This window comes from Nematostella vectensis, chromosome 11 (assembly GCF_932526225.1).
Source record: "Nematostella vectensis chromosome 11, jaNemVect1.1, whole genome shotgun sequence".
Lineage (NCBI taxonomy): Eukaryota > Metazoa > Cnidaria > Anthozoa > Actiniaria > Edwardsiidae > Nematostella > Nematostella vectensis.
This window is the reverse complement of record NC_064044.1, coordinates 9,757,634-9,770,162: the sequence shown is the minus strand read 5'-3', so window position 1 is coordinate 9,770,162 and position 12,529 is coordinate 9,757,634. Positions and strand designations below refer to the sequence as shown.

The following is a 12,529-nucleotide window of genomic DNA, read 5'->3' as shown; positions in this document are numbered from 1 at the left end:
CTGTATTTTAGATAATGTCTTATACATTTACTGTATTTTTGGCTGCTAGAAGGGGGGGACCGGGCCTCCTGGGCCACCCCCCTGGCTACGCCCCTGAATGTATAAATTTATACAGTCCCGGAGATTTATGTAAGGATATGTCTAGTTTTAGCTTGTAAATTTAAGTAAGTAACAGTTCACATTAAAAAGCGAACACAACCACAAGAAAGCGACAAAAACAATGCAAGGCGAGTTTTGGACGACGATGTGTATTGTCTATTTAGGATATGACAGTTATTGGGCTTTTTGTTGTCCTTTTTTTTGCTTTGAGAATGCAAGTACTCAACTTAGTAATCAAATTATTTGAGCATAACAACTTTTGTTTTGACATTCTTCGTTCTGAATTGATTGTGTTGAAATATCCTGATTGTGTTGATATATTTTATAAAGGCTTATCCATATCGTGTTGCATTTGTCATATTCTGCTAAAAAAGACCGTCCTTGTCTTTATATCCTGTGCTTTTTTAGTCCTAAGAAGATACATATCCTCAGAAGATACAGCAACTTTTTCAACTTACAAGAGAAATTTTCCTTACCGAGGATAAAAAAAAAAAAAAAAAATTCAACCCCTTTTGCCAATATGTATTGTTGTTATTGTCTGCATCTTGCATCTCATGTGTTTAATTTTTTTTTTTCAAATAGTTGTGGAAATTAGTCAGATTATAAATGTCTTGGTGAAAATATTGTTTTGAAAGAAATTTCACTCTTTTATGAACCAGGGACTACCTGAGGGCCAAGATGAATGCTAAAGACTGGAAGACATGAGAATTGAAAAACATGTCTTGAAAGATAAAAGTAGGGAGTTCTTATTCACTTAGTCATTTGATACCCCCTCACACATGGTCCCAGGAAAGGGTGGGGGATTAGACTTTAATAGAAGCCTGTTTCCAAGTTAAGAGTCAAAAACAGTCAATACCACCACCCCTCTTGACATATTCTGGTTAAAAAGTGGTCTAAAACCGCACATAACCCCTAACCCCATTAGGGAGGGGGCTCTATGTGATTCAGCAGTACACACTCAATAGGTTTTTTTTTTAGAAAAAAATACTTATATTATATAAAACTAAAAACAAACTTTTGCTTTTTAAATAATAAATCTGTAAAGAAAACAGTTTTCTATCAACCTAAAGATAATGGGAAAGGGAATATTTTAGGAAAGTGCTGAATATAATTATCAAATTATTGTTATTATATTTTCTTTTTAAATATTTAAAGAAGATTCATCTTTCTTTCTTTTTCTTCTCCCTGTTGACTATTTTTATGCAATTGATGCTCTTTGCTATAAATTAATGAATAGATTTGATTTTTAAATTAGAAATTTTCAATTAGTACTTTCACTTATATCTTCTTTTTAGGATTTCCTTTTCAAGTCTCTTTCCCATTACATTTATCTTAGAGGTTTAGATTTATTTCATTGGAATGGCTGGATCCAGGGTTTCTAAAAACACCAAGACATAATACATTACTGGATGTATATTTGTAGATATTAATTCCCACTTAAAATGGTAAATAAAACTTCAGTATTGCATCTTATCTAAAATTGTGTCTGACACTATATTTTATCTTTGAAATCCTGTTTCATCCATTACTTAATCTTCGCAAGGACAAAGCTTGGCAGAATGTGGCTTTACACATGTACATTAATGGAACTTTTATTAAAGGGAAGGGTTTTTTAGGGCAAGATACTTATAACACTAGCAACAACCTTATCTTTTTCAATAATAGAATTCTGTTCACATAGCTTGGATAGCATAGACATGGCCTCTTCAGAGGCCTGTTGTGGTGAAAGGGTTAAGATAATGGGAAAGGGGAAATGTCATGAAATGCTCAATCAAATTATTTTCATTACTGTTATACCTCTTTCACCAAACCTTTCAAGTTGAGTCAATTTTCTTCATATCTTCTCTCCCTTTGACTATTTTTTAGTCAATTGATATTCTTTGCTTCCTCTCTACCCCAAACATAGATCAATGAAAGGGTTTGGTTTGAAATTAGAATTTAGCATTTTAGCACTGTCAGTGATGCCTTAGATGTTTTTTTAGGATTTGCTTCCAAAATCAATATGTTTTTTTCTTCATAGCATTCATTTTGGAGTAGGCCACCAACAACAAGGCCACTATATGGGGGGGGGGGGGGGGGGGGGGTAAATAGGGGTATGAAAATCCGCCGATCCGGGGAATTCATATATTAGCTAACTTAGCAAATTAACTTACTAGTACTAGTAAATGAAATTGGGGGCGAGAAAGTTTAGTGGTATTATTTTGAAATTTTATAGAATATTAAAATTTTATAGATAAAAACATACTAGTAAACAAAATTTCGGGGCGAGAAAGCAATCTGACAACTCGCCCCGACATTTGGTTTACTAGTATAACAATAACTATACCATTAAATGAAATTACGGGGCGTAAAGCAAAAACGGCAACTCGCCCCGAAATTTTTGTTTACTAGTAGTAAGTAATTATAATACCTATAAATTACGGGGCGTAAAGCAAAAACGACAACTCGCCCCGAGATTTGGTTTACTAGTAGTAAGTAATTATAATACCTATAAATTACGGGGCGTAAAGCAAAAACGACAACTCGCCCCTAAATTTGGTTTACTAGTAGTAAGTAATTATATACCTATAAAAGTTTAGTGGTATTATTTTGAAATTTTATAGAATTTTAAAATTTTATAGATAAAAACATACTAGTAAACAAAATTTCGGGGCGAGAAAGCAATCTGACAACTCGCCTACAGAGAAAAGAGGCCTCTGCTAGCAGGGAAAACATTAACTATACTATTAAATGAAATTACGGGGTGTAAAGCAAAAACGACAACTCGCCCCGAGATTTGGTTTACTAGTAGTAAGTAATTATAATACCTATAAATTACGGGGCGTAAAGCAAAAACGACAACTCGCCCCGAGATTTGGTTTACTAGTAGTAATTATAATACCTATAAATTACGGGGCGTAAAGCAAAAACGACAACTCGCCCCGAGATTTGGTTTACTAGTAGTAATTATAATACCTATAAATTACGGGGCGTAAAGCAAAAACGACAACTCGCCCCGAGATTTGGTTTACTAGTAGTAAGTAATTATAATACCTATAAATTACGGGGCGTAAAGCAAAAACGACAACTCGCCCCGAGATTTGGTTTAATAGTAGTAAGTAATTATAATACCTATAAATTACGGGGCGTAAAGCAAAAACGACAACTCGCCCCGAGATTTGGTTTACTAGTAGTAAGTAATTATAATACCTATAAATTACGGGGCGTAAAGCAAAAACAACAACTCGCCCCGAGATTTGGTTTACTAGTACCTATAAATTACGGGGCGTAAAGCAAAAACAACAACTCGCCCCGAGATTTGGTTTACTAGTAGTAAGTAATTATAATACGTATAAATTACGGGGCGTAAAGCAAAAACGACAACTCGCCCCGAGATTTGGTTTACTAGTAGTAAGTAATTATAATACTTATAAATTACGGGGCGTAAAGCAAAAACGACAACTCGCCCCGAGATTTGGTTTATTAGTACCGATAAATTACTGGGCGTAAAGCAAAAACGACAACTCGCCCCGAGATTTGGTTTACTAGTAGTAAGTTATTATGATACTTATAAATTACGGGGCGTAAAGCAAAAACGACAACTCGCCCCGAGATTTGGTTTACTAGTAGTAAGTTATTATGATACTTATAAATTACGGGGCGTAAAGCAAAAACGACAACACGCCCCGAGATTTGGTTTACTAGTAATAAGAAAACAGAAAATTCTGCAAGTTATCGGCAGAGCGCAAAGTGTTTCTATTAATGGCGAAGTGAAGAAGGGGGGATAGAGCAAATCAAATTATAAGCTGACCATCTCCTGTCATTTGCCTTTTTGTATGAAGAAGCAGGCCCGTACCCAGGATTTTTCTTGGGGGGGAGGGAGGGAGAGAGTTTTCTGATAAAAATCTAACCACCTCCGAAAGAACAAAAAGGGACTTTTTTATGCCTTTGCAGTATCTCCACGGGACGTTTATTGCTAGATTTGGCTAATACCAGAGTGATCTAGCTCATAATTTTGAGTTTTGTCTACAAATAGCACGTCTACTGAGAACCAAAAATGGACTTTCGGCCGTTGTAGGGGGATGCGTTCGCACCCCCTGCAGCCCCCCCCCCCCACCCCCCTGGATACGGTTCTGGGTCCGTAGAAACATTTTTAAAAGAAGCCCCGATCCCAGCACTTGTCGCATGCCTGGGTGTGTGTCGGCGGCGAGATCAGCTCAAAGAGAAGGTGAGCTGTCAATCAATCATGTCTCATACTAACATCACATCATTGGCCGTAACTAGGCAGGTTTTCTAACAATGGAATCAAGCGTTGTTTCACTCCCTTCTTATTTTATATAGAACCTAAATACGAAGTTAGGTTTGGAGAGGGCTCGGGCTCGGGCCTAAATAGGCTATGGTTACACAGTACCGTTTAAATGTTTCGAGTGAAAACAACGATCCCTAGGGTTTTAAGACAAGAGAAATAGAAATGGAACGAGAGGAAACTAAAAAGAATTTCGCTAACTCAAAAGACAGGAGACCTTTCGGATTATAAGGTTAGAAATATTTTATTAGCCGAGTTCATTATTCAACATAAATACGGGATTCATTTTTGTTTATTTTATAGAGGAATCGCTGACAAAGTATCCTAATTGCCATGAATAAACCAAACCTCGAGGCGTGTTGTCGTTTTTCCTTTACACACTGTAATTTCTTGGTACTAGTTAACCAAATCTCGGGGCGAGTTATCGTTTTTGCTTTACGCCCCATTTTTTCTCGGTATTATAATTACTTATTACTAGTAAACCAAATCTCGGGGCGAGTTGTCGTTTTTGCTTTACGCCCCGTATTTTATCGGTACTAATAAACCAAATCTCGGGACGAGTTGTCGTTTTTGCTTTACGCCCCGTAATTTCTCGGTATTATAATTACTTACTACTAGTAAACCAAATCTCGGGGCGTGTTGTCGTTTTTGCTTTACGCCCCGTAATTTCTCGGTATTATAATTACTTACTACTAGTAAACCAAATCTCGGGGCGTGTTGTCGATTTTGCTTTACGCCCCGTAATTTATAAGTATCATAATAACTTACTACTAGTAAACCAAATCTCGGGGCGAGTTGTCGTTTTTGCTTTACGCCCAGTAATTTATCGGTACTAATAAACCAAATATTGGGGCGAGTTGTCGTTTTTGCTTTACGCCCCGTAATTTATAGGTATTATAATTACTTACTACTAGTAAACCAAATCTCGGGGCGAGTTGTCGTTTTTGCTTTACGCCCCGTAATTTATAGGTATTATAATTACTACTAGTAAACCAAATCTCGGGGCGAGTTGTCGTTTTTGCTTTACGCCCCGTAATTTATAGGTATTATAATTACTACTAGTAAACCAAATCTCGGGGCGTGTTGTCGTTTTTGCTTTACGCCCCGTAATTTATAAGTATCATAATAACTTACTACTAGTAAACCAAATCTCGGGGCGTGTTGTCGTTTTTGCTTTACGCCCCGTAATTTATAAGTATCATAATAACTTACTACTAGTAAACCAAATCTCGGGGCGTGTTGTCGTTTTTGCTTTACGCCCCGTAATTTATAAGTATCATAATAACTTACTACTAGTAAACCAAATCTCGGGGCGAGTTGTCGTTTTTGCTTTACGCCCCGTAATTTATAAGTATCATAATAACTTACTACTAGTAAACCAAATCTCGGGGCGAGTTGTCGTTTTTGCTTTACGCCCAGTAATTTCTCGGTATTATAATTACTTACTACTAGTAAACCAAATCTCGGGGCGTGTTGTCGATTTTGCTTTACGCCCCGTAATTTATAAGTATCATAATAACTTACTACTAGTAAACCAAATCTCGGGGCGAGTTGTCGTTTTTGCTTTACGCCCCGTAATTTATAAGTATCATAATAACTTACTACTAGTAAACCAAATCTCGGGGCGTGTTGTCGTTTTTGCTTTACGCCCCGTAATTTATCGGTACTAATAAACCAAATCTCGGGGCGAGTTGTCGTTTTTGCTTTACGCCCCATTATTTCTCAGTATTATAATTACTTACTACTAGTAAACCAAATCTCGGGGCGTGTTGTCGATTTTGCTTTACGCCCCGTAATTTATAAGTATCATAATAACTTACTACTAGTAAACCAAATCTCGGGGCGTGTTGTCGTTTTTGCTTTACGCCCCGTAATTTATAAGTATCATAATAACTTACTACTAGTAAACCAAATCTCGGGGCGTGTTGTCGTTTTTGCTTTACGCCCCGTAATTTATAAGTATCATAATAACTTACTACTAGTAAACCAAATCTCGGGGCGTGTTGTCGTTTTTGCTTTACGCCCCGTAATTTATAAGTATCATAATAACTTACTACTAGTAAACCAAATCTCGGGGCGTGTTGTCGTTTTTGCTTTACGCCCCGTAATTTATAAGTATCATAATAACTTACTACTAGTAAACCAAATCTCGGGGCGAGTTGTCGTTTTTGCTTTACGCCCCGTAATTTATAAGTATCATAATAACTTACTACTAGTAAACCAAATCTCGGGGCGAGTTGTCGTTTTTGCTTTACGCCCAGTAATTTATCGGTACTAATAAACCAAATATTGGGGCGAGTTGTCGTTTTTGCTTTACGCCCCGTAATTTATAGGTATTATAATTACTTACTACTAGTAAACCAAATCTCGGGGCGAGTTGTCGTTTTTGCTTTACGCCCCGTAATTTATAAGTATCATAATAACTTACTACTAGTAAACCAAATCTCGGGGCGTGTTGTCGTTTTTGCTTTACGCCCCGTAATTTATAAGTATCATAATAACTTACTACTAGTAAACCAAATCTCGGGGCGTGTTGTCGTTTTTGCTTTACGCCCCGTAATTTATCGGTACTAATAAACCAAATCTCGGGGCGAGTTGTCGTTTTTGCTTTACGCCCCATTATTTCTCAGTATTATAATTACTTACTACTAGTAAACCAAATCTCGGGGCGAGTTGTCGTTTTTGCTTTACGCCCCGTAATTTATAGGTATTATAATTACTTACTACTAGTAAACCAAATCTCGGGGCGAGTTGTCGTTTTTGCTTTACGCCCCGTAATTTCATTTAATAGTATAGTTATTGTTATACTAGTAAACCAAATGTCGGGGCGAGTTGTCAGATTGCTTTCTCGCCCCGAAATTTTGTTTACTAGTATGTTTTTATCTATAAAATTTTAAAATTCTATAAAATTTCAAAATAATACCACTAAACTTTCTCGCCCCCAATTTCATTTACTAGTACTAGTAAGTTAATTTGCTAAGTTAGCTAATATATGAATTCCCCGCCGATCCGCAATATTTTCGGAGCAAATCCGTGGATCTGCAGAATTTTTTAGATCCGTATGGTTTGACAGATAAACAATAGCATCGATTGAAATTTATTTGAAATCTGAAATTCGACCGTCAAAGCAGTCAAAATCCAAAATCCGCGCCCGAACTGTCAACAAATCCGTGATCCGCCGTACTTCCAAAATCCGCCAATCCGCTGATATCTTCAAAATCCGTAATCCGTGAGCATTTCGGGGCCGAATCCGCAAACCTATTCAACCCCCCCCCCCCCCCCCCCCCCCCGGTATATGGTAAAGGGTGGGTGCACCAATATGTAATGCATGAAAAGAAATATATTTTTGGATTTTAATTTAGTTGTTTGTTTACTTGTCTTGTATTTATAAGGTTCCTATACCCAGAGAACGATACAGCCGCGAACTAAAAATCAAAACAAAATTATTGTGAAATCTTTCTAGACATGTGAAATCATTCTAGACATGATTTATCTACCCAAATTGCGGTCCTTCAGAAACCCCAAGCCCTTTCATTATTTTAATTTAATATTGGAAGCCAAATTTTGTTAAAAAATCTTGTAATTTAAAATAAAATTTCTATGCTAATTTTTTACCTATTTCAATCGAACTATTGCAAGGGCTTTCCATATCAGCCGATTGAGAGTGTGCTTTCTGACACTTGTTTTTAAAGTATGTCGATTAATCACTCCTTTGTTATTGTTTTTCAATGAAATACAACGGTTTATTCGCAAGGATACTTCATAATAACAATCCACGAATGAAGTCTGATACGTTATTGACGATATTACTTGGTTTCTCGCTTGAATTAGCTTATAGAAATTGATTCTTTCTATGACTCTGAATTAAGCGGCGTGATTGGCCTTTTTCAAGTCTTTTACTAGGGTGGCATACTAGCGGCTCTTGAACACTCTTTAAAATGTGTCTAGGTTGTCTGGCGGTAGCACGTGCTGCTCTTTAAGTATAATGCCTTACCTCCCCACAGAGTATTCAGGGTCGATGTCAGCGTAAGCGGCGGCAACGGCTTATCGGTGATGCTCTCCGTTGTCATTGGAATAAGAGGCATCTCCGTGGCCAGAATCGTGCTGGGGCTGTCTCGAAGGGTCATCCAGGCACTGAAGGGCACTGCTGCTGTAAGTCGGCCCCGTTCTGTCTCCAGAGGGTCTATTACCCGTAAGACTCTTTTCAGCCCAATGTCGACACCGTACAGACTCTTGTTATTAGGATCATACCCAAGCAAACTTCTGAAGCGGGTACCGAGAGTTAAAATAACGATAGGAGAACTTTATTTCAGGTGCGGGGCGTAGGAACCTGGTTATTGACCTTTCCTGTTGGGGTACTCTGTGCATTGTTTAGTTAACTGTATAGCGGCGCTGGGGCCAAAATATGCAGCAAAGCCGTTAAGCTTGAAGATTCATCGTATGTTTTGTTTTTCTTTTCCATTTTTTTTTTCAAGACGCTAATCATGTTTTATATTGATCCGCGGCCACGATTGTTTTCATATTATAAACCTTATTCTCCTAATAACCTCTTTTCCCATTTTTCTTGCTTTTAATATTCTGTATTCATGGATTAAAACATTAGTTGTATTAATGAATGTGTTCACTGGACTGAAATGCCCCTTTCAGAGGTAAGCTCCAAGCACATGCCCCTTTCTCGTTTCTAACCAAGATTTCTCCCATCAAGACCCCAAGAAATTTAAGACGAATAAAATACTGGCACGGCGGCTCGCCAGTCTTTTGAATGACGAATAATATAGTAAGTGGTAGCTGGCAATTTAAATTTACCGTCTTTTCGAATCATCATGTTTGTTACTTGTGGGGAATTCCCTAGGTACGGGAGGCTGTTTCCCGTGGGGAATTTTCTAGGTACGGGAGGATGTTCCCTGTAGGGAATTCCCTAGTTACAGAGGCTGTTCCCTGTGGGGATTTCCCTAGTTACAAGGCTGATACCTCTGGGGATTTCCCTAGTTACATAGGCTGTTCCCTGTGGGATTTTCCTAGTTGCAGAGGCTGTTCCCTGTGGGGAGTTCCCTAGTTACAGAGGCTGTTACCTGTGGGAATTTCCCTAGTTACATAGGCTGTTACCTGAGGGGATTTTCCTAGTTACAGAGGCTGTTCCCTGTGTGGATTTCCCTAGGTATCGCTAGGGACCATGCCAAACGAGTGACGATAATGCTAGATCATGCAAGATAGATTGCTTAATGTCAACTGGCTACCAGCAAGAGTACAGAAGACGCCCTTACCCATCCATGCAGAGGTCGCCCCTTTCTTGTAATAACAAAATGAACGACGCCTGTCCTCAGATCTGGCGAACAGGAAAATAGCTAGTAAGCATTTATACTTTTTTTATATCTAAGCGAGTGTTAACAATAACAAAATAATGGCGGCCGAGTTCGATTACACGTTCGGTTGAACTGTACCTGTAAGAAAAGCACCAGATATAAGTCGGTCAGAAAAAGGAAATTTCATCAACCAATGTCTTTAACTTTTTTTCAGATAGAATAATATTATTATATATATTATAATATTATTAAAGAATTATAGTTCTTTTTAGGGAGGTTAGCAAACGTAATAAACAAAAAAACATTTAAAGTTTACGTGTGATACAAATTAGATTAAAGCGGACTCAAATATGGTAAAACTCCTGACAGGGTTTTGGCGAGTCATGTAGCTACTGGAAGTCTTCCTTACCCATAATGCTCAGTGCTCCACATGAACAGCACGTCCTCAGCAGGCAGCAAGAGCATGCAAACGTGACCGCCCCTGCAAGAGAGAAAATAGTACAGACAAAACCGGACAAAACCGGACGTGGAGGTTTTCTTCCTGGACCATTGTCTTCGATTACACCACTTTTTGGAAATTGTGTAGTTCCAGAAAATATCCATCCCCCCCACCCCCCATTGAAGGGATTGGAAATTCCAATCCCCTCAATGGAACAAAAGAACAAATTGCGTACGCTCAGAAAGTTTTAACTGTCCCACAATTTAGAAGATTATCTAACGGACGTAAAAAATATTGACCATAGGATTGCCCTTACTAAATTCAGGCTAAGCAATCATAAGCTAGCAATTGAAACTGGAAGGTATGAAAAGCCATATAAAAAACCTAACGAAAAAAAATGCTTAGTATGCCAGACAGGTAAAGTGGAGGATGAAGAGCATTTTCTGTTAGAATGTCCGGCCTATAAAGATGATCGGGATAATTTACTGGATTTCCTTAAAACGCATGCAGGTACAAATGTTAGACACCATGCCAACAAAGAAAATAACTTCGTCAGAATTATGGGATTGAGCCGGAATGAAAACGTGAATCGGCGCTTAGCGAAACATATTTTTGAATGTATGAAGGCAAGAAATGTGAAGCTTGATGACGACGTACGGTGACGTCACCTAATCATTCGAAACAAGAAAAAAAAAATGCAAAAGGCAAAGTAAGAAAAACATATTTGTGGATTTACGCCGTTGTAAATGTTTTATAAGGTGCCATGAATAAAATCTATCTGCCTGCCTGCCTGCCTGCCTGCCTGCCTGCCTGCCTGCCTGCCTGCCTGCCTGCCTGCCTGCCTGCCTGCCTGCCTGCCTGCCTGTCTGTCTGTCTGTCTGTCTGTCTGTCTGTCTGTCTGTCTGTCTGTCTATCTAATTCCAGGGGATCGGGGGTTCAAACGCCCAGGAATTTCCAGAGGGGAGGGAGGTAAAATGCCCTTTTTCCTTAACAGTTCCTGGATTTATTTTTTCCAGGGGGTTGGAAATTCCAGAGGTGTGCGATGTCATGCTTCCGGCCCCCTAAATAGGGGGGTATGGATATTTTTTGGAACTACACATTTAGTTTTTAGTCAAGACTAAGCTGTTCATATGTTCTTCTTATGGATGTGCTTAAATTCAAGTGACATTGCGGCCTGATTTATACACACTAGCTATAGTATATAAGGTTATGATATCAAGTATTAAAAACAAAATTACCCAACTGATAAACAAGAATAGTATCGCTAAGTTTGAATACAATTTGATTCATCCTTCTTGAACGCTTACTTGAATAAGAAAACTATTCTTTGACTTTGCTGCTATCTTAGAGTCTCTGGATGTTATAAGCAGAGTGTTCTTAGAATTTGTTGAATTCTCGGACTAACCGTTCTTATAAAAGACCTCTCCTGCCCTCCCTCCCGAAGCCGTATGTTTCCATATGTTTCCATACGTTACTTATGACTTCGCAACCCCTTTAGCCAATCCTGTGTATAGTGTCTACTGATAGGGGGAACGTAAAAAGACTTCTAATAAGCGTCGTACAAAACAAGGCGACGGCTATTCCTCTGGCTTGTTCTTTGACTTTTGGTTATTGACCGAAACGCCTTGAGACGTGAAGCCTAATTTTGAATTTAGTCTTCATTAGAATTTTTTAGCATTTTTACATCGCGCGAGTTAATCAATACATCGTTTGCCGATAGAGTAACGTTTTTAAATATTTGAGTGGACGGGGTATTGCCCACGAGATGCGTACCTGAGGAAACAAACTATTTGCCCTGTACAGCTCAGCTCGCATGCAAATATCGGTAATAGTATGTATATATGCGTACCTGAGGTAACAGAACTATTTGCCCTGTACAGCTCAGCTCGCATGCAAATATCGGTAATAGTATGTATATGCGTACCTGAGGTAACAGAACTATTTGCCCTGTACAGCTCAGCTCTTATGAAAATATCGGTAATAGTATGACATAAAATGGTAGGTTAATGAGTTTTATGTTTGATTTGTTATAGTTTTATCTTTGATTTGAAAAATAATAAAGTGTGTGCCATTATAGATTTATTTGAGAAAATATTTGAAAATTATTTGTATCGACTTTTTCTCGACTAACTTGTATCGACTTTTTCGCACTCCCCCTATACACTTCCTCAAATTCTATGCGAAGCTCGACTCAAACCAGCCGATTAAAGTTGCCCGGTGGTTTTCTTATTTCATGGCCGTAAAAGGGGGCGGGGCGCTAGGGGAATGTGCCCCCATGCTTCTGTATTGTGCCCATGGTACAATGATTGAGACAAACGTCCACTAAGTGACATAAACTACAAGCTCACCAGAGAACTCGAGACCACAGCATACAGAAGGCCCACAGGCAGCCCTGCCTTCATC

General features: G+C 38.4%; 1 long non-coding RNA gene across 1 annotated transcript; it reads left to right on the top strand.

Annotated features, from left to right (window-relative positions):
- Window positions 1-783: 783 nt before the first annotated feature.
- LOC125573801 lies at window positions 784-10,811 on the top strand. The gene is made up of 2 exons (XR_007314210.1): window positions 784-834; window positions 8,389-10,811. It is a non-coding gene; the product is annotated as an uncharacterized LOC125573801 (long non-coding RNA).
- Window positions 10,812-12,529: the final 1,718 nt, after the last annotated feature.